General features: G+C 54.2%; 32 non-coding genes across 32 annotated transcripts; all 32 read right to left on the bottom strand.

Moving 5' to 3' along the window:
* Nucleotides 1-304: 304 nt before the first annotated feature.
* On the bottom strand, nucleotides 305-420 carry LOC141259993 (U5 spliceosomal RNA). Its single transcript, XR_012318756.1, has one exon. It is a non-coding gene; the product is annotated as a U5 spliceosomal RNA (small nuclear RNA).
* A 332-nt stretch (nucleotides 421-752) lies between these two features.
* LOC141261059 (U5 spliceosomal RNA) lies at nucleotides 753-868 on the bottom strand. Its single transcript, XR_012319769.1, has one exon. It is a non-coding gene; the product is annotated as a U5 spliceosomal RNA (small nuclear RNA).
* A 332-nt stretch (nucleotides 869-1,200) lies between these two features.
* LOC141260679 (U5 spliceosomal RNA) lies at nucleotides 1,201-1,316 on the bottom strand. The gene has a single exon (XR_012319403.1). It is a non-coding gene; the product is annotated as a U5 spliceosomal RNA (small nuclear RNA).
* A 332-nt stretch (nucleotides 1,317-1,648) lies between these two features.
* LOC141259799 (U5 spliceosomal RNA) lies at nucleotides 1,649-1,764 on the bottom strand. Its single transcript, XR_012318567.1, has one exon. It is a non-coding gene; the product is annotated as a U5 spliceosomal RNA (small nuclear RNA).
* A 332-nt stretch (nucleotides 1,765-2,096) lies between these two features.
* Nucleotides 2,097-2,212, bottom strand: LOC141260677 (U5 spliceosomal RNA). The gene has a single exon (XR_012319402.1). It is a non-coding gene; the product is annotated as a U5 spliceosomal RNA (small nuclear RNA).
* Nucleotides 2,213-2,544: 332 nt separating this feature from the next.
* On the bottom strand, nucleotides 2,545-2,660 carry LOC141260676 (U5 spliceosomal RNA). The gene has a single exon (XR_012319401.1). It is a non-coding gene; the product is annotated as a U5 spliceosomal RNA (small nuclear RNA).
* Nucleotides 2,661-2,990: 330 nt separating this feature from the next.
* Nucleotides 2,991-3,106, bottom strand: LOC141261058 (U5 spliceosomal RNA). Its single transcript, XR_012319768.1, has one exon. It is a non-coding gene; the product is annotated as a U5 spliceosomal RNA (small nuclear RNA).
* Nucleotides 3,107-3,438: 332 nt separating this feature from the next.
* On the bottom strand, nucleotides 3,439-3,554 carry LOC141260675 (U5 spliceosomal RNA). The gene has a single exon (XR_012319400.1). It is a non-coding gene; the product is annotated as a U5 spliceosomal RNA (small nuclear RNA).
* Nucleotides 3,555-3,886: 332 nt separating this feature from the next.
* LOC141260208 (U5 spliceosomal RNA) lies at nucleotides 3,887-4,002 on the bottom strand. The gene has a single exon (XR_012318967.1). It is a non-coding gene; the product is annotated as a U5 spliceosomal RNA (small nuclear RNA).
* Nucleotides 4,003-4,334: 332 nt separating this feature from the next.
* On the bottom strand, nucleotides 4,335-4,450 carry LOC141259951 (U5 spliceosomal RNA). The gene has a single exon (XR_012318716.1). It is a non-coding gene; the product is annotated as a U5 spliceosomal RNA (small nuclear RNA).
* A 332-nt stretch (nucleotides 4,451-4,782) lies between these two features.
* On the bottom strand, nucleotides 4,783-4,898 carry LOC141260674 (U5 spliceosomal RNA). Its single transcript, XR_012319399.1, has one exon. It is a non-coding gene; the product is annotated as a U5 spliceosomal RNA (small nuclear RNA).
* Nucleotides 4,899-5,218: 320 nt separating this feature from the next.
* On the bottom strand, nucleotides 5,219-5,334 carry LOC141260673 (U5 spliceosomal RNA). Its single transcript, XR_012319398.1, has one exon. It is a non-coding gene; the product is annotated as a U5 spliceosomal RNA (small nuclear RNA).
* Nucleotides 5,335-5,666: 332 nt separating this feature from the next.
* Nucleotides 5,667-5,782, bottom strand: LOC141259869 (U5 spliceosomal RNA). The gene has a single exon (XR_012318637.1). It is a non-coding gene; the product is annotated as a U5 spliceosomal RNA (small nuclear RNA).
* A 320-nt stretch (nucleotides 5,783-6,102) lies between these two features.
* Nucleotides 6,103-6,218, bottom strand: LOC141261080 (U5 spliceosomal RNA). Its single transcript, XR_012319789.1, has one exon. It is a non-coding gene; the product is annotated as a U5 spliceosomal RNA (small nuclear RNA).
* Nucleotides 6,219-6,550: 332 nt separating this feature from the next.
* LOC141260177 (U5 spliceosomal RNA) lies at nucleotides 6,551-6,666 on the bottom strand. The gene has a single exon (XR_012318936.1). It is a non-coding gene; the product is annotated as a U5 spliceosomal RNA (small nuclear RNA).
* Nucleotides 6,667-6,998: 332 nt separating this feature from the next.
* LOC141260419 (U5 spliceosomal RNA) lies at nucleotides 6,999-7,114 on the bottom strand. Its single transcript, XR_012319173.1, has one exon. It is a non-coding gene; the product is annotated as a U5 spliceosomal RNA (small nuclear RNA).
* A 332-nt stretch (nucleotides 7,115-7,446) lies between these two features.
* Nucleotides 7,447-7,562, bottom strand: LOC141260243 (U5 spliceosomal RNA). The gene has a single exon (XR_012319001.1). It is a non-coding gene; the product is annotated as a U5 spliceosomal RNA (small nuclear RNA).
* A 332-nt stretch (nucleotides 7,563-7,894) lies between these two features.
* LOC141259742 (U5 spliceosomal RNA) lies at nucleotides 7,895-8,010 on the bottom strand. Its single transcript, XR_012318512.1, has one exon. It is a non-coding gene; the product is annotated as a U5 spliceosomal RNA (small nuclear RNA).
* A 390-nt stretch (nucleotides 8,011-8,400) lies between these two features.
* Nucleotides 8,401-8,516, bottom strand: LOC141261061 (U5 spliceosomal RNA). Its single transcript, XR_012319771.1, has one exon. It is a non-coding gene; the product is annotated as a U5 spliceosomal RNA (small nuclear RNA).
* A 332-nt stretch (nucleotides 8,517-8,848) lies between these two features.
* LOC141260197 (U5 spliceosomal RNA) lies at nucleotides 8,849-8,964 on the bottom strand. Its single transcript, XR_012318956.1, has one exon. It is a non-coding gene; the product is annotated as a U5 spliceosomal RNA (small nuclear RNA).
* A 332-nt stretch (nucleotides 8,965-9,296) lies between these two features.
* On the bottom strand, nucleotides 9,297-9,412 carry LOC141259798 (U5 spliceosomal RNA). The gene has a single exon (XR_012318566.1). It is a non-coding gene; the product is annotated as a U5 spliceosomal RNA (small nuclear RNA).
* A 390-nt stretch (nucleotides 9,413-9,802) lies between these two features.
* Nucleotides 9,803-9,918, bottom strand: LOC141261060 (U5 spliceosomal RNA). The gene has a single exon (XR_012319770.1). It is a non-coding gene; the product is annotated as a U5 spliceosomal RNA (small nuclear RNA).
* Nucleotides 9,919-10,250: 332 nt separating this feature from the next.
* On the bottom strand, nucleotides 10,251-10,366 carry LOC141260195 (U5 spliceosomal RNA). Its single transcript, XR_012318954.1, has one exon. It is a non-coding gene; the product is annotated as a U5 spliceosomal RNA (small nuclear RNA).
* A 333-nt stretch (nucleotides 10,367-10,699) lies between these two features.
* LOC141260672 (U5 spliceosomal RNA) lies at nucleotides 10,700-10,815 on the bottom strand. The gene has a single exon (XR_012319397.1). It is a non-coding gene; the product is annotated as a U5 spliceosomal RNA (small nuclear RNA).
* A 332-nt stretch (nucleotides 10,816-11,147) lies between these two features.
* Nucleotides 11,148-11,263, bottom strand: LOC141260181 (U5 spliceosomal RNA). Its single transcript, XR_012318940.1, has one exon. It is a non-coding gene; the product is annotated as a U5 spliceosomal RNA (small nuclear RNA).
* A 332-nt stretch (nucleotides 11,264-11,595) lies between these two features.
* On the bottom strand, nucleotides 11,596-11,711 carry LOC141260671 (U5 spliceosomal RNA). The gene has a single exon (XR_012319396.1). It is a non-coding gene; the product is annotated as a U5 spliceosomal RNA (small nuclear RNA).
* Nucleotides 11,712-12,043: 332 nt separating this feature from the next.
* On the bottom strand, nucleotides 12,044-12,159 carry LOC141260670 (U5 spliceosomal RNA). The gene has a single exon (XR_012319395.1). It is a non-coding gene; the product is annotated as a U5 spliceosomal RNA (small nuclear RNA).
* Nucleotides 12,160-12,491: 332 nt separating this feature from the next.
* Nucleotides 12,492-12,607, bottom strand: LOC141260014 (U5 spliceosomal RNA). Its single transcript, XR_012318777.1, has one exon. It is a non-coding gene; the product is annotated as a U5 spliceosomal RNA (small nuclear RNA).
* A 332-nt stretch (nucleotides 12,608-12,939) lies between these two features.
* Nucleotides 12,940-13,055, bottom strand: LOC141259899 (U5 spliceosomal RNA). The gene has a single exon (XR_012318667.1). It is a non-coding gene; the product is annotated as a U5 spliceosomal RNA (small nuclear RNA).
* Nucleotides 13,056-13,387: 332 nt separating this feature from the next.
* On the bottom strand, nucleotides 13,388-13,503 carry LOC141260493 (U5 spliceosomal RNA). Its single transcript, XR_012319243.1, has one exon. It is a non-coding gene; the product is annotated as a U5 spliceosomal RNA (small nuclear RNA).
* Nucleotides 13,504-13,835: 332 nt separating this feature from the next.
* On the bottom strand, nucleotides 13,836-13,951 carry LOC141260488 (U5 spliceosomal RNA). Its single transcript, XR_012319238.1, has one exon. It is a non-coding gene; the product is annotated as a U5 spliceosomal RNA (small nuclear RNA).
* Nucleotides 13,952-14,283: 332 nt separating this feature from the next.
* Nucleotides 14,284-14,399, bottom strand: LOC141260668 (U5 spliceosomal RNA). The gene has a single exon (XR_012319394.1). It is a non-coding gene; the product is annotated as a U5 spliceosomal RNA (small nuclear RNA).
* Between the last annotated feature and the right edge of the window lie 156 nt (nucleotides 14,400-14,555).

Below are 14,555 nucleotides of genomic sequence, written 5' to 3'. Positions count from 1 at the left end.
CGCCATGGCCGCAGCCCTCCCTTGGCCCAGGGAGACCACCTAGAAGAGGCTGCGGCCTTTGGGGATGGGAAAACAAAAAGGGCAACACACAGCCAGCCGGACGACAGCCCATCATCTTCCATAGGCTGCTCCATGTTCTGGTCCATCCTGCTGCCAGAGCGTCACTTACACTTCCAGCTCCCCAGAAGGGGGCCGTCCATGGCCACAATATTCAAATGAGGGCCACCTCCCAACCAACCACAGGATTCAGTCTCCCACTGAAAGCCCACCCCCCACTCATTCTGTTGTTCAACCAAATGAAGGAAGCCCCAGCAAGCTGGAGCATGCAAAAATTGCCACAAAGCTCAGTTTTGCTCCTCTCCACGGAAATCTTTAGTAAAAGGCGAAAGATTTTTACGTTCTGAAGAGAAGCCAGAGTATACTGGGCAAGGGCCTCCTCACGACCTACCGCCATGGCCGCAGCCCTCCCTTGGCCCAGGGAGACCACCTAGAAGAGGCTGCGGCCTTTGGGGATGGGAAAACAAAAAGGGCAACACACAGCCAGCCGGGCGACAGCCCATCATCTTCCATAGGCTGCTCCATGTTCTGGTCCATCCTGCTGCCAGAGCATCACTTCCACTTATAGCTCCCCAGAAGGGGGCCGTCCATGGCCACAATATTCAAATGAGGGCCACCTCCCAACCAACCACAGGATTCAGTCTCCCACTGAAAGCCCACCCCCCCCTCATTCTGTTGTTCAACCAAATGAAGGAAGCCCCAGCAAGCTGGAGCATGCAAAAATTGCCACAAAACTCAGTTTTGCTACTCTCCACGGAAATCTTTAGTAAAAGGCGAAAGATTTTTACGTTCTGAAGAGAAGCCAGAGTATACTGGGCAAGGGCCTCCTCCCGACCTACCGCCATGGCCGCAGCCCTCCCTTGGCCCAGGGAGACCACCTAGAAGAGGCTGCGGCCTTTGGGGATGGAAAAACAAAAAGGGCAACACACAGCCAGCCGGGCGACAGCCCATCATCTTCCATAGGCTGCTCCATGTTCTGGTCCATCCTGCTGCCAGAGCGTCACTTACACTTCCAGCTCCCCAGAAGGGGGCCGTCCATGGCCACAATATTCAAATGAGGGCCACCTCCCAACCAACCACAGGATTCAGTCTCCCACTGAAAGCCCACCCCCCACTCATTCTGTTGTTCAACCAAATGAAGGAAGCCCCAGCAAGCTGGAGCATGCAAAAATTGCCACAAAACTCAGTTTTGCTCCTCTCCACGGAAATCTTTAGTAAAAGGCGAAAGATTTTTACGTTCTGAAGAGAAGCCAGAGTATACTGGGCAAGGGCCTCCTCCCGACCTACCGCCATGGCCGCAGCCCTCCCTTGGCCCAGGGAGACCACCTAGAAGAGGCTGCGGCCTTTGGGGATGGAAAAACAAAAAGGGCAACACACAGCCAGCCGGGCGACAGCCCATCATCTTCCATAGGCTGCTCCATGTTCTGGTCCATCCTGCTGCCAGAGCGTCACTTACACTTCCAGCTCCCCAGAAGGGGGCCGTCCATGGCCACAATATTCAAATGAGGGCCACCTCCCAACCAACCACAGGATTCAGTCTCCCACTGAAAGCCCACCCCCCACTCATTCTGTTGTTGAACCAAATGAAGGAAGCCCCAGCAAGCTGGAGCATGCAAAAATTGCCACAAAACTCAGTTTTGCTCCTCTCCACGGAAATCTTTAGTAAAAGGCGAAAGATTTTTACATTCTGAAGAGAAGCCAGAGTATACTGGGCAAGGGCCTCCTCCCGACCTACCGCCATGGCCGCAGCCCTCCCTTGGCCCAGGGAGACCACCTAGAAGAGGCTGCGGCCTTTGGGGATGGAAAAACAAAAAGGGCAACACACAGCCAGCCGGGCGACAGCCCATCATCTTCCATAGGCTGCTCCATGTTCTGGTCCATCCTGCTGCCAGAGAGTCACTTACACTTCCAGCTCCCCAGAAGGGGGCAGTCCATGGCCACAACATTCAAATGAGGGCCACCTCCCAACCAACCACAGGATTCAGTCTCCCACTGAAAGCCCACCCCCCACTCATTCTGTTGTTCAACCAAATGAAGGAAGCCCCAGCAAGCTGGAGCATGCAAAAATTGCCACAAAACTCAGTTTTGCTCCTCTCCACGGAAATCTTTAGTAAAAGGCGAAAGATTTTTACGTTCTGAAGAGAAGCCAGAGTATACTGGGCAAGGGCCTCCTCCCGACCTACCGCCATGGCCGCAGCCCTCCCTTGGCCCAGGGAGACCACCTAGAAGAGGCTGCGGCCTTTGGGGATGGAAAAACAAAAAGGGCAACACACAGCCAGCCGGGCGACAGCCCATCATCTTCCATAGGCTGCTCCATGTTCTGGTCCATCCTGCTGCCAGAGCGTCACTTACACTTCCACCTCCCCAGAAGGGGGCCGACCATGGCCACAATATTCAAATGAGGGCCACCTCCCAACCAACCACAGGATTCAGTCTCCCACTGAAAGCCCACCCCCCACTCATTCTGTTGTTCAACCAAATGAAGGAAGCCCCAGCAAGCTGGAGCATGCAAAAATTGCCACAAAACTCAGTTTTGCTCCTCTCCACGGAAATCTTTAGTAAAAGGCGAAAGATTTTTACGTTCTGAAGAGAAGCCAGAGTATACTGGGCAAGGGCCTCCTCCCGACCTACCGCCATGGCCGCAGCCCTCCCTTGGCCCAGGGAGACCACCTAGAAGAGGCTGCGGCCTTTGGGGATGGAAAAACAAAAAGGGCAACACACAGCCAGCCGGGCGACAGCCCATCATCTTCCATAGGCTGCTCCATGTTCTGGTCCATCCTGCTGCCAGAGCGTCACTTCCACTTATAGCTCCCCAGAAGGGGGCCGTCCATGGCCACAATATTCAAATGAGGGCCACCTCCCAACCAACCACAGGATTCAGTCTCCCACTGAAAGCCCACCCCCCTCATTCTGTTGTTCAACCAAATGAAGGAAGCCCCAGCAAGCTGGAGCATGCAAAAATTGCCACAAAACTCAGTTTTGCTACTCTCCACGGAAATCTTTAGTAAAAGGCGAAAGATTTTTACGTTCTGAAGAGAAGCCAGAGTATACTGGGCAAGGGCCTCCTCCCGACCTACCGCCATGGCCGCAGCCCTCCCTTGGCCCAGGGAGACCACCTAGAAGAGGCTGCGGCCTTTGGGGATGGAAAAACAAAAAGGGCAACACACAGCCAGCCGGGCGACAGCCCATCATCTTCCATAGGCTGCTCCATGTTCTGGTCCATCCTGCTGCCAGAGAGTCACTTACACTTCCAGCTCCCCAGAAGGGGGCAGTCCATGGCCACAACATTCAAATGAGGGCCACCTCCCAACCAACCACAGGATTCAGTCTCCCACTGAAAGCCCACCCCCCACTCATTCTGTTGTTCAACCAAATGAAGGAAGCCCCAGCAAGCTGGAGCATGCAAAAATTGCCACAAAACTCAGTTTTGCTCCTCTCCACGGAAATCTTTAGTAAAAGGCGAAAGATTTTTACGTTCTGAAGAGAAGCCAGAGTATACTGGGCAAGGGCCTCCTCCCGACCTACCGCCATGGCCGCAGCCCTCCCTTGGCCCAGGGAGACCACCTAGAAGAGGCAGCGGCCTTTGGGGATGGAAAAACAAAAAGGGCAACACACAGCCAGCCGGGCGACAGCCCATCATCTTCCATAGGCTGCTCCATGTTCTGGTCCATCCTGCTGCCAGAGCGTCACTTACACTTCCAGCTCCCCAGAAGGGGGCCGTCCATGGCCACAATATTCAAATGAGGGCCACCTCCCAACCAACCACAGGATTCAGTCTCCCACTGAAAGCCCACCCCCCACTCATTCTGTTGTTCAACCAAATGAAGGAAGCCCCAGCAAGCTGGAGCATGCAAAAATTGCCACAAAACTCAGTTTTGCTCTTCTCCACGGAAATCTTTAGTAAAAGGCGAAAGATTTTTACGTTCTGAAGAGAAGCCAGAGTATACTGGGCAAGGGCCTCCTCCCGACCTACCGCCATGGCCGCAGCCCTCCCTTGGCCCAGGGAGACCACCTAGAAGAGGCTGCGGCCTTTGGGGATGGAAAAACAAAAAGGGCAACACACAGCCAGCCAGGCGACAGCCCATCATCTTCCATAGGCTGCTCCATGTTCTGGTCCATCCTGCTGCCAGAGCGTCACTTACACTTCCAGCTCCCCAGAAGGGGGCCGTCCATGGCCACAATATTCAAATGAGGGCCACCTCCCAACCAACCACAGGATTCAGTCTCCCACTGAAAGCCCACCCCCCACTCAATCTGTTGTTCAACCAAATGAAGGAAGCCCCAGCAAGCTGGAGCATGCAAGAATTGCCACAAAACTCAGTTTTGCTCCTCTCCACGGAAATCTTTAGTAAAAGGCGAAAGATTTTTACGTTCTGAAGAGAAGCCAGAGTATACTGGGCAAGGGCCTCCTCCCGACCTACCGCCATGGCCGCAGCCCTCCCTTGGCCCAGGGAGACCACCTAGAAGAGGCTGCGGCCTTTGGGGATGAAAAAACAAAAAGGGCAACACACAGCCAGCCGGGCGACAGCCCATCATCTTCCATAGGCTGCTCTATGTTCTGGTCCATCCTGCTGCCAGAGCGTCACTTACACTTCCAGCTCCCCAGAAGGGGGCCGTCCATAGCCACAATATTCAAATGAGGGCCACCTCCCAACCAACCACAGGATTCAGTCTCCCACTGAAAGCCCACCCCCCACTCATTCTGTTGTTCAACCAAATGAAGGAAGCCCCAGCAAGCTGGAGCATGCAAAAATTGCCACAAAACTCAGTTTTGCTCCTCTCCACGGAAATCTTTAGTAAAAGGCGAAAGATTTTTACGTTCTGAAGAGAAGCCAGAGTATACTGGGCAAGGGCCTCCTCCCGACCTACCGCCATGGCCGCAGCCCTCCCTTGGCCCAGGGAGACCACCTAGAAGAGGCTGTGGCCTTTGGGGATGGGAAAACAAAAAGGGCAACACACAGCCAGCCGGGCGACAGCCCATCATCTTCCATAGGCTGCTCCATCCTGCTGCCAGAGCGTCACTTACACTTCCAGCTCCCCAGAAGGGGGCCGTCCATGGCCACAATATTCAAATGAGGGCCACCTCCCAACCAACCACAGGATTCAGTCTCCCACTGAAATCCCACCCCCCACTCATTCTGTTGTTCAACCAAATGAAGGAAGCCCCAGCAAGCTGGAGCATGCAAAAATTGCCACAAAACTCAGTTTTGCTCCTCTCCACGGAAATCTTTAGTAAAAGGCGAAAGATTTTTACGTTCTGAAGAGAAGCCAGAGTATACTGGGCGAGGGCCTCCTCCCGACCTACCGCCATGGCCGCAGCCCTCCCTTGGCCCAGGGAGACCACCTAGAAGAGGCTGCGGCCTTTGGGGATGGAAAAACAAAAAGGGCAACACACAGCCAGCCGGGCGACAGCCCATCATCTTCCATAGGCTGCTCCATGTTCTGGTCCATCCTGCTGCCAGAGCGTCACTTACACTTCCAGCTCCCCAGAAGGGGGCCGTCCATGGCCACAATATTCAAATGAGGGCCACCTCCCAACCAACCACAGGATTCAGTCTCCCACTGAAAGCCCACCCCCCACTCATTCTGTTGTTCAACCAAATGAAGGAAGCCCCAGCAAGCTGGAGCATGCAAAAATTGCCACAAAACTCAGTTTTGCTCCTCTCCACGGAAACCTTTAGTAAAAGGCGAAAGATTTTTACGTTCTGAAGAGAAGCCAGAGTATACTGGGCAAGGGCCTCCTCCCGACCTACCGCCATGGCCGCAGCCCTCCCTTGGCCCAGGGAGACCACCTAGAAGAGGCTGCGGCCTTTGGGGATGGGAAAACAAAAAGGGCAACACACAGCCAGCCGGGCGACAGCCCATCATCTTCCATAGGCTGCTCCATCCTGCTGCCAGAGCGTCACTTACACTTCCAGCTCCCCAGAAGGGGGCCGTCCATGGCCACAATATTCAAATGAGGGCCACCTCCCAACCAACCACAGGATTCAGTCTCCCACTGAAATCCCACCCCCCACTCATTCTGTTGTTCAACCAAATGAAGGAAGCCCCAGCAAGCTGGAGCATGCAAAAATTGCCACAAAACTCAGTTTTGCTCCTCTCCACGGAAATCTTTAGTAAAAGGCGAAAGATTTTTACGTTCTGAAGAGAAGCCAGAGTACACTGGGCAAGGGCCTCCTCCCGACCTACCGCCATGGCCGCAGCCCTCCCTTGGCCCAGGGAGACAACCTAGAAGAGGCTGCGGCCTTTGGGGATGGAAAAACAAAAAGGGCAACACACAGCCAGCCGGGCGACAGCCCATCATCTTCCATAGGCTGCTCCATGTTCTGGTCCATCCTGCTGCCAGAGCGTCACTTACACTTCCAGCTCCCCAGAAGGGGGCCGTCCATGGCCACAATATTCAAATGAGGGCCACCTCCCAACCAACCACAGGATTCAGTCTCCCACTGAAAGCCCACCCCCCACTCATTCTGTTGTTCAACCAAATGAAGGAAGCCCCAGCAAGCTGGAGCATGCAAAAATTGCCACAAAACTCAGTTTTGCTCCTCTCCACGGAAACCTTTAGTAAAAGGCGAAAGATTTTTACATTCTGAAGAGAAGCCAGAGTATACTGGGCAAGGGCCTCCTCCCGACCTACCGCCATGGCCGCAGCCCTCCCTTGGCCCAGGGAGACCACCTAGAAGAGGCTGCGGCCTTTGGGGATGGAAAAACAAAAAGGTCAACACACAGCCAGCCGGGCGACAGCCCATCATCTTCCATAGGCTGCTCCATGTTCTGGTCCATCCTGCTGCCAGAGCGTCACTTACACTTCCAGCTCCCCAGAAGGGGGCCGTCCATGGCCACAATATTCAAATGAGGGCCACCTCCCAATCAACCACAGGATTCAGTCTCCCACTGAAAGCCCACCCCCCACTCATTCTGTTGTTCAACCAAATAAAGGATGCCCCAGCAAGCTGGAGCATGCAAAAATTGCGACAAAACTCAGTTTTGCTCCTCTCCACGGAAATCTTTAGTAAAAGACTAAAGATTTTTACGTTCTGAAGAGAAGCCAGAGTATACTGGGCAAGGGCCTCCTCCCGACCTACCGCCATGGCCGCAGCCCTCCCTTGGCCCAGGGAGACCACCTAGAAGAGGCTGCGGCCTTTGGGGATGGGAAAACAAAAAGGGCAACACACAGCCAGCCGGGCGACAGCCCATCATCTTACATAGGCTGCTCCATGTTCTGGTCCATCCTGCTGCCAGAGCGTCACTTACACTTCCAGCTCCCCAGAAGGGGGCCGTCCATGGCCACAATATTCAAATGAGGGCCACCTCCCAACCAACCACAGGATTCAGTCTCCCACTGAAAGCCCACCCCCCACTCATTCTGTTGTTCAACCAAATGAAGGAAGCCCCAGCAAGCTGGAGCATGCAAAAATTGCCATAAAACTCAGTTTTACTCCTCTCCACAGAAATCTTTAGTAAAAGGCGAAAGATTTTTACGCTCTGAAGAGAAGCCAGAGTATACTGGGCAAGGGCCTCCTCCCGACCTACCACCATGGCCGTAGCCCTCCCTTGGCCCAGGGAGACCACCTAGAAGAGGCTGCGGCCTTTGGGGATGGAAAAACAAAAAGGGAAACACACAGCCAGCCGGGCGACAGCCCATCATCTTCCATAGGCTGCTCCATGTTCTGGTCCATCCTGCTGCCAGAGCGTCACTTACACTTCCAGCTCCCCAGAAGGGGGCCGTCCATGGCCACAATATTCAAATGAGGGCCACCTCCCAACCAACCACAGGATTCAGTCTCCCACTGAAAGCCCACCCCCCACTCATTCTGTTGTTCAACCAAATGAAGGAAGCCCCAGCAAACTGGAGCATGCAAAAATTGCCACAAAACTCAGTTTTGCTCCTCTCCACGGAAATCTTTAGTAAAAGGCGAAAGATTTTTACATTCTGAAGAGAAGCCAGAGTATACTGGGCAAGGGCCTCCTCCCGACCTACCGCCATGGCCGCAGCCCTCCCTTGGCCCAGGGAGACCACCTAGAAGAGGCTGCGGCCTTTGGGGATGGGAAAACAAAAAGGGCAACACACAGCCAGCCGGGCGACAGCCCATCATCTTCCATAGGCTGCTTGATGTTCTGGTCCATCCTGCTGCCAGAGCGACAGCCCATCATCTTACATAGGCTGCTCCATGTTCTGGTCCATCCTGCTGCCAGAGCGTCACTTACACTTCCAGCTCCCCAGAAGGGGGCCGTCCATGGCCACAATATTCAAATGAGGGCCACCTCCCAACCAACCACAGGATTCAGTCTCCCACTGAAAGCCCACCCCCCACTCATTCTGTTGTTCAACCAAATGAAGGAAGCCCCAGCAAGCTGGAGCATGCAAAAATTGCCATAAAACTCAGTTTTACTCCTCTCCACGGAAATCTTTAGTAAAAGGCGAAAGATTTTTACGTTCTGAAGAGAAGCCAGAGTATACTGGGCAAGCGCCTCCTCCCGACCTACCGCCATGGCCGTAGCTCTCCCTTGGCCCAGGGAGACCACCTAGAAGAGGCTGCGGCCTTTGGGGATGGAAAAACAAAAAGGGCAACACACAGCCAGCCGGGCGACAGCCCATCATCTTCCATAGGCTGCTCCATGTTCTGGTCCATCCTGCTGCCAGAGCGTCACTTACACTTCCAGCTCCCCAGAAGGGGGCCGTCCATGGCCACAATATTCAAATGAGGGCCACCTCCCAGCCAACCACAGGATTCAGTCTCCCACTGAAAGCCCACCCCCCACTCATTCTGTTGTTCAACCAAATGAAGGAAGCCCCAGCAAGCTGGAGCATGCAAAAATTGCCACAAAACTAAGTTTTGCTCCTCTCCACGGAAATCTTTAGTAAAAGGCGAAAGATTTTTACGTTCTGAAGAGAAGCCAGAGTATACTGGGCAAGGGCCTCCTCCCGACCTACCGCCATGGCCGCAGCCCTCCCTTGGCCCAGGGAGACCACCTAGAAGAGGCTGCGGCCTTTGGGGATGGGAAAACAAAAAGGGCAACACACAGCCAGCCGGGCGACAGCCCATCATCTTCCATAGGCTGCTTGATGTTCTGGTCCATCCTGCTGCCAGAGCGTCACTTACACTTCCAGCTCCCCAGAAGGGGGCCGTCCATGGCCACAATATTCAAATGAATGCCACCTCCCAACCAACCACAGGATTCAGTCTCCCACTGAAAGCCCACCCCCCACTCATTCTGTTGTTCAACCAAATGAAGGAAGCCCCAGCAAGCTGGAGCATGCAAAAATTGCCACAAAACTCAGTTTTGCTCCTCTCCACGGAAATCTTTAGTAAAAGGCGAAAGATTTTTACATTCTGAAGAGAAGCCAGAGTATACTGGGCAAGAGCCTCCTCCCGACCTACCGCCATGGCCGCAGCCCTCCCTTGGCCCAGGGAGACCACCTAGAAGAGGCTGCGGCCTTTGGGGATGGGAAAACAAAAAGGGCAACACACAGCCAGCCGGGCGACAGCCCATCATCTTCCATAGGCTGCTTGATGTTCTGGTCCATCCTGCTGCCAGAGCGACAGCCCATCATCTTACATAGGCTGCTCCATGTTCTGGTCCATCCTGCTGCCAGAGCGTCACTTACACTTCCAGCTCCCCAGAAGGGGGCCGTCCATGGCCACAATATTCAAATGAGGGCCACCTCCCAACCAACCACAGGATTCAGTCTCCCACTGAAAGCCCACCCCCCACTCATTCTGTTGTTCAACAAAATGAAGGAAGCCCCAGCAAGCTGGAGCATGCAAAAATTGCCATAAAACTCAGTTTTACTCCTCTCCACGGAAATCTTTAGTAAAAGGCGAAAGATTTTTACGTTCTGAAGAGAAGCCAGAGTATACTGGGCAAGGGCCTCCTCCCGACCTACCGCCATGGCCGTAGCCCTCCCTTGGCCCAGGGAGACCACCTAGAAGAGGCTGCGGCCTTTGGGGATGGAAAAACAAAAAGGGCAACACACAGCCAGCCGGGCGACAGCCCATCATCTTCCATAGGCTGCTCCATGTTCTGGTCCATCCTGCTGCCAGAGCGTCACTTACACTTCCAGCTCCCCAGAAGGGGGCCGTCCATGGCCACAATATTCAAATGAGGGCCACCTCCCAGCCAACCACAGGATTCAGTCTCCCACTGAAAGCCCACCCCCCACTCATTCTGTTGTTCAACCAAATGAAGGAAGCCCCAGCAAGCTGGAGCATGCAAAAATTGCCACAAAACTAAGTTTTGCTCCTCTCCACGGAAATCTTTAGTAAAAGGCGAAAGATTTTTACGTTCTGAAGAGAAGCCAGAGTATACTGGGCAAGGGCCTCCTCCCGACCTACCGCCATGGCCGCAGCCCTCCCTTGGCCCAGGGAGACCACCTAGAAGAGGCTGCGGCCTTTGGGGATGGGAAAACAAAAAGGGCAACACACAGCCAGCCGGGCGACAGCCCATCATCTTCCATAGGCTGCTTGATGTTCTGGTCCATCCTGCTGCCAGAGCGTCACTTACACTTCCAGCTCCCCAGAAGGGGACCGTCCATGGCCACAATATTCAAATGAGGGCCATCTCCCAACCAACCACAGGATTCAGTCTCCCACTGAAAGCCCACCCCCCCACTCATTCTGTTGTTCAACCAAATGAAGGAAGCCCCAGCAAGCTGGAGCATGCAAAAATTGCCACAAAACTCAGTTTTGCTCCTCTCCACGGAAATCTTTAGTAAAAGGCGAAAGATTTTTACGTTCTGAAGAGAAGCCAGAGTATACTGGGCAAGGGCCTCCTCCCGACCTACCGCCATGGCCGCAGCCCTCCCTTGACCCAGGGAGACCACCTAGAAGAGGCTGCGGCCTTTGGGGATGGGAAAACAAAAAGGGCAACACACAGCCAGCCGGGCGACAGCCCATCATCTTCCATAGGCTGCTCCATGTTCTGGTCCATCCTGCTGCCAGAGCGTCACTTACACTTCCAGCTCCCCAGAAGGGGGCCGTCCATGGCCACAATATTCAAATAAGGGCCACCTCCCAACCAACCACAGAATTCAGTCTCCCACTGAAAGCCCACCCCCCACTCATTCTGTTGTTCAACCAAATGAAGGAAGCCCCAGCAAGCTGGAGCATGCAAAAATTGCCACAAAACTCAGTTTTGCTCCTCTCCACGGAAATCTTTAGTAAAAGGCGAAAGATTTTTACGTTCTGTAGAGAAGCCAGAATATACTGGGCAAGGGCCTCCTCCCGACCTACCGCCATGGCCGCAGCCCTCCCTTGGCCCAGGGAGACCACCTAGAAGAGGCTGCGGCCTTTGGGGATGGAAAAACAAAAAGGGCAACACACAGCCAGCCGGGCGACAGCCCATCATCTTCCATAGGCTGCTCCATGTTCTGGTCCATCCTGCTGCCAGAGCGTCACTTACACTTCTAGCTCCCCAGAAGGGGGCCGTCCATGGCCACAATATTCAAATGAGGGACACCTCCCAACCAACCACAGGATTCAGTCTCCCACTGAAAGCCCACCCCCCACTCATTCTGTTGTTCAACCAAATGAAGGAAGCCCCAGCAAGCTGGAGCATGCAAAAATTGCCACAAAACTCAGTTTTGCTCCTCTCCACGGAAATCTTTAGTAAAAGGCGAAAGATTTTTACGTTCTGAAGAGAAGCCAGAGTATACTGGGCAAGGGCCTCCTCCCGACCTACCGCCATGGCCGCAGCCCTCCCTTGGCCCAGGGAGACCACCTAGAAGAGGCTGCGGCCTTTGGGGATGGAAAAACAAAAAGGGCAACACACAGCCAGCCGGGCGACAGCCCATCATCTTCCATAGGCTGCTCCATGTTCTGGTCCATCCTGCTGCCAGACCGTCACTTACACTTCCAGCTCCCCAGAAGGGGGCCGTCCATGGCCACAATATTCAAATGAGGGCCACCTCCCAACCAACCACAGGATTCAGTCTCCCACTGAAGGCCCACCCCCCACTCATTCTGTTGTTCAACCAAATGAAGGAAGCCCCAGCAAGCTGGAGCATGCAAAAATTGCCACAAAACTCAGTTTTGCTCCTCTCCACGGAAATCTTTAGTAAAAGGCGAAAGATTTTTACGTTCTGAAGAGAAGCCAGAGTATACTGGGCAAGGGTCTCCTCCCGACCTACCGCCATGGCCGCAGCCCTCCCTTGGCCCAGGGAGACCACCTAGAAGAGGCTGCGGCCTTTGGGGATGGAAAAACAAAAAGGGCAACACACAGCCAGCCGGGCGACAGCCCATCATCTTCCATAGGCTGCTCCATGTTCTGGTCCATCCTGCTGCCAGAGCGTCACTTACACTTCCAGCTCCCCAGAAGGGGGCCGTCCATGGCCACAATATTCAAATGAGGGCCACCTCCCAACCAACCACAGGATTCAGTCTCCCACTGAAAGCCCACCCCCCACTCATTCTGTTGTTGAACCAAATGAAGGAAGCCCCAGCAAGCTGGAGCATGCAAAAATTGCCACAAAACTCAGTTTTTCTCCTCTCCACGGAAATCTTTAGTAAAAGGCGAAAGATTTTTACGTTCTGAAGAGAAGCCAGAGTATACTGGGCAAGGGCCTCCTCCCGACCTACCGCCATGGCCGCAGCCCTCCCTTGGCCCAGGGAGACCACCTAGAAGAGGCTGCGGCCTTTGGGGATGGGAAAACAAAAAGGGCAACACACAGCCAGCCGGGCGACAGCCCATCATCTTCCATAGGCTGCTTGATGTTCTGGTCCATCCTGCTGCCAGAGCATCACTTACACTTCCAGCTCCCCAGAAGGGGGCCGTCCATGGCCACAGTATTCAAATGAGGGCCACCTCCCAACCAACCACAGGATTCAGTCTCCCACTGAAAGCCCACCCCCAAATCAATCCGTTGTTCAACCAAATGAAGGAAGCCCCAGCAAGCTGGAGCATGCAAAAATAGCCACAAAACTCAGTTTTGCTCCTCTCCACGGAAATCTTTAGTAAAAGGCGAAAGATTTTTACGTTCTGAAGAGAAGCCAGAGTATACTGGGCAAGGGCCTCCTCCCAACCTACCGCCATGGCCGCAGCCCTCCCTTGGCCCAGGGAGACCACCTAGAAGAGGCTGCGGCCTTTGGGGATGGAAAAACAAAAAGGGCAACACACAGCCAGCCGGGCGACAGCCCATCATCTTCCATAGGCTGCTCCATGTTCTGGTCCATCCTGCTGCCAGAGCGTCACTTACACTTCCAGCTCCCCAGAAGGGGGCCGTCCATGGCCACAATATTCAAATGAGGGCCACCTCCCAACCAACCACAGGATTCAGTCTCCCACTGAAAGCCCACCCCCCACTCATTCTGTTGTTCAACCAAATGAAGGAAGCCCCAGCAAGCTGGAGCATGCAAAAATTGCCACAAAACTCAGTTTTGCTCCTCTCCACAGAAATCTTTAGCAAAAGGCGAAAGATTTTTACGTTCTGAAGAGAAGCTAGAGTATACTGGGCAAGGGCCTCCTCCCGACCTACCGCCATGGCCGCAGCCCTCCCTTGGCCCAGGGAGACCACCTAGAAGAGGCTGCGGCCTTTGGGGATGGAAAAACAAAAAGGGCAACACACAGCCAGCCGGGCGACAGCCCATCATCTTCTATAGGCTGCTCCATGTTCTGGTCCATCCTGCTGCCAGACCGTCACTTACACTTCCAGCTCCCCAGAAGGGGGCTGTCCATGGCCACAATATTCAAATGATGGCCACCTCCCAACCAACCACAGGATTCAGTCTCCCACTGAAAGCCCACCCCCCACTCATTCTGTTGTTCAACCAAATGAAGGAAGCCCCAGCAAGCTGGAGCATGCAAAAATTGCCACAAAACTCAGTTTTGCTCCTCTCCACAGAAATCTTTAGCAAAAGGCAAAAGATTTTTACATTCTGAAGAGAAGCCAGAGTATACTGGGCAAGGGCCTCCTCCCGACCTACCGCCATGGCCGCAGCCCTCCCTTGGCCCAGGGAGACCACCTAGAAGAGGCTGCGGCCTTTGGGGATGGGAAAACAAAAAGGGCAACACACAGCCAGCCGGGCGACAGCCCATCATCTTCCATAGGCTGCTCCATGTTCTGGTCCATCCTGCTGCCAGAGCGTCACTTACACTTCCAGCTCCCCAGAAGGGGGCCGTCCATGGCCACAATATTCAAATGAGGGCCACCTCCCAACCAACCACAGAATTCAGTCTCCCACTGAAAGCCCACCCCCCACTCATTCTGTTGTTCAACCAAATGAAGGAAGCCCCAGCAAGCTGGAGCATGCAAAAATTGCCACAAAACTCAGTTTTGCTCCTCTCCACGGAAATCTTTAGTAAAAGGCGAAAGATTTTTACGTTCTGAAGAGAAGCCAGAGTATACTGGGCAAGGGCCTCCTCTCGACCTACCGCCATGGCCGCAGCCCTCCCTTGGCCCAGGGAGACCACCTAGAAGAGGCTGCGGCCTTTGGGGATGGAAAAACAAAAAGGGCAACACACAGCCAGCCGGGCGACAGCCCATCATCTTCCATAGGCTG

The sequence above is a fragment of the Phyllobates terribilis genome, unplaced genomic scaffold, assembly GCF_046119375.1.
Source record: "Phyllobates terribilis strain yellow unplaced genomic scaffold, ASM4611937v1 Scaffold_3__8_contigs__length_932513732, whole genome shotgun sequence".
In the NCBI taxonomy this organism is placed as follows: domain Eukaryota; kingdom Metazoa; phylum Chordata; class Amphibia; order Anura; family Dendrobatidae; genus Phyllobates; species Phyllobates terribilis.
This window is presented reverse-complemented; position numbering and strand designations above follow the sequence as displayed.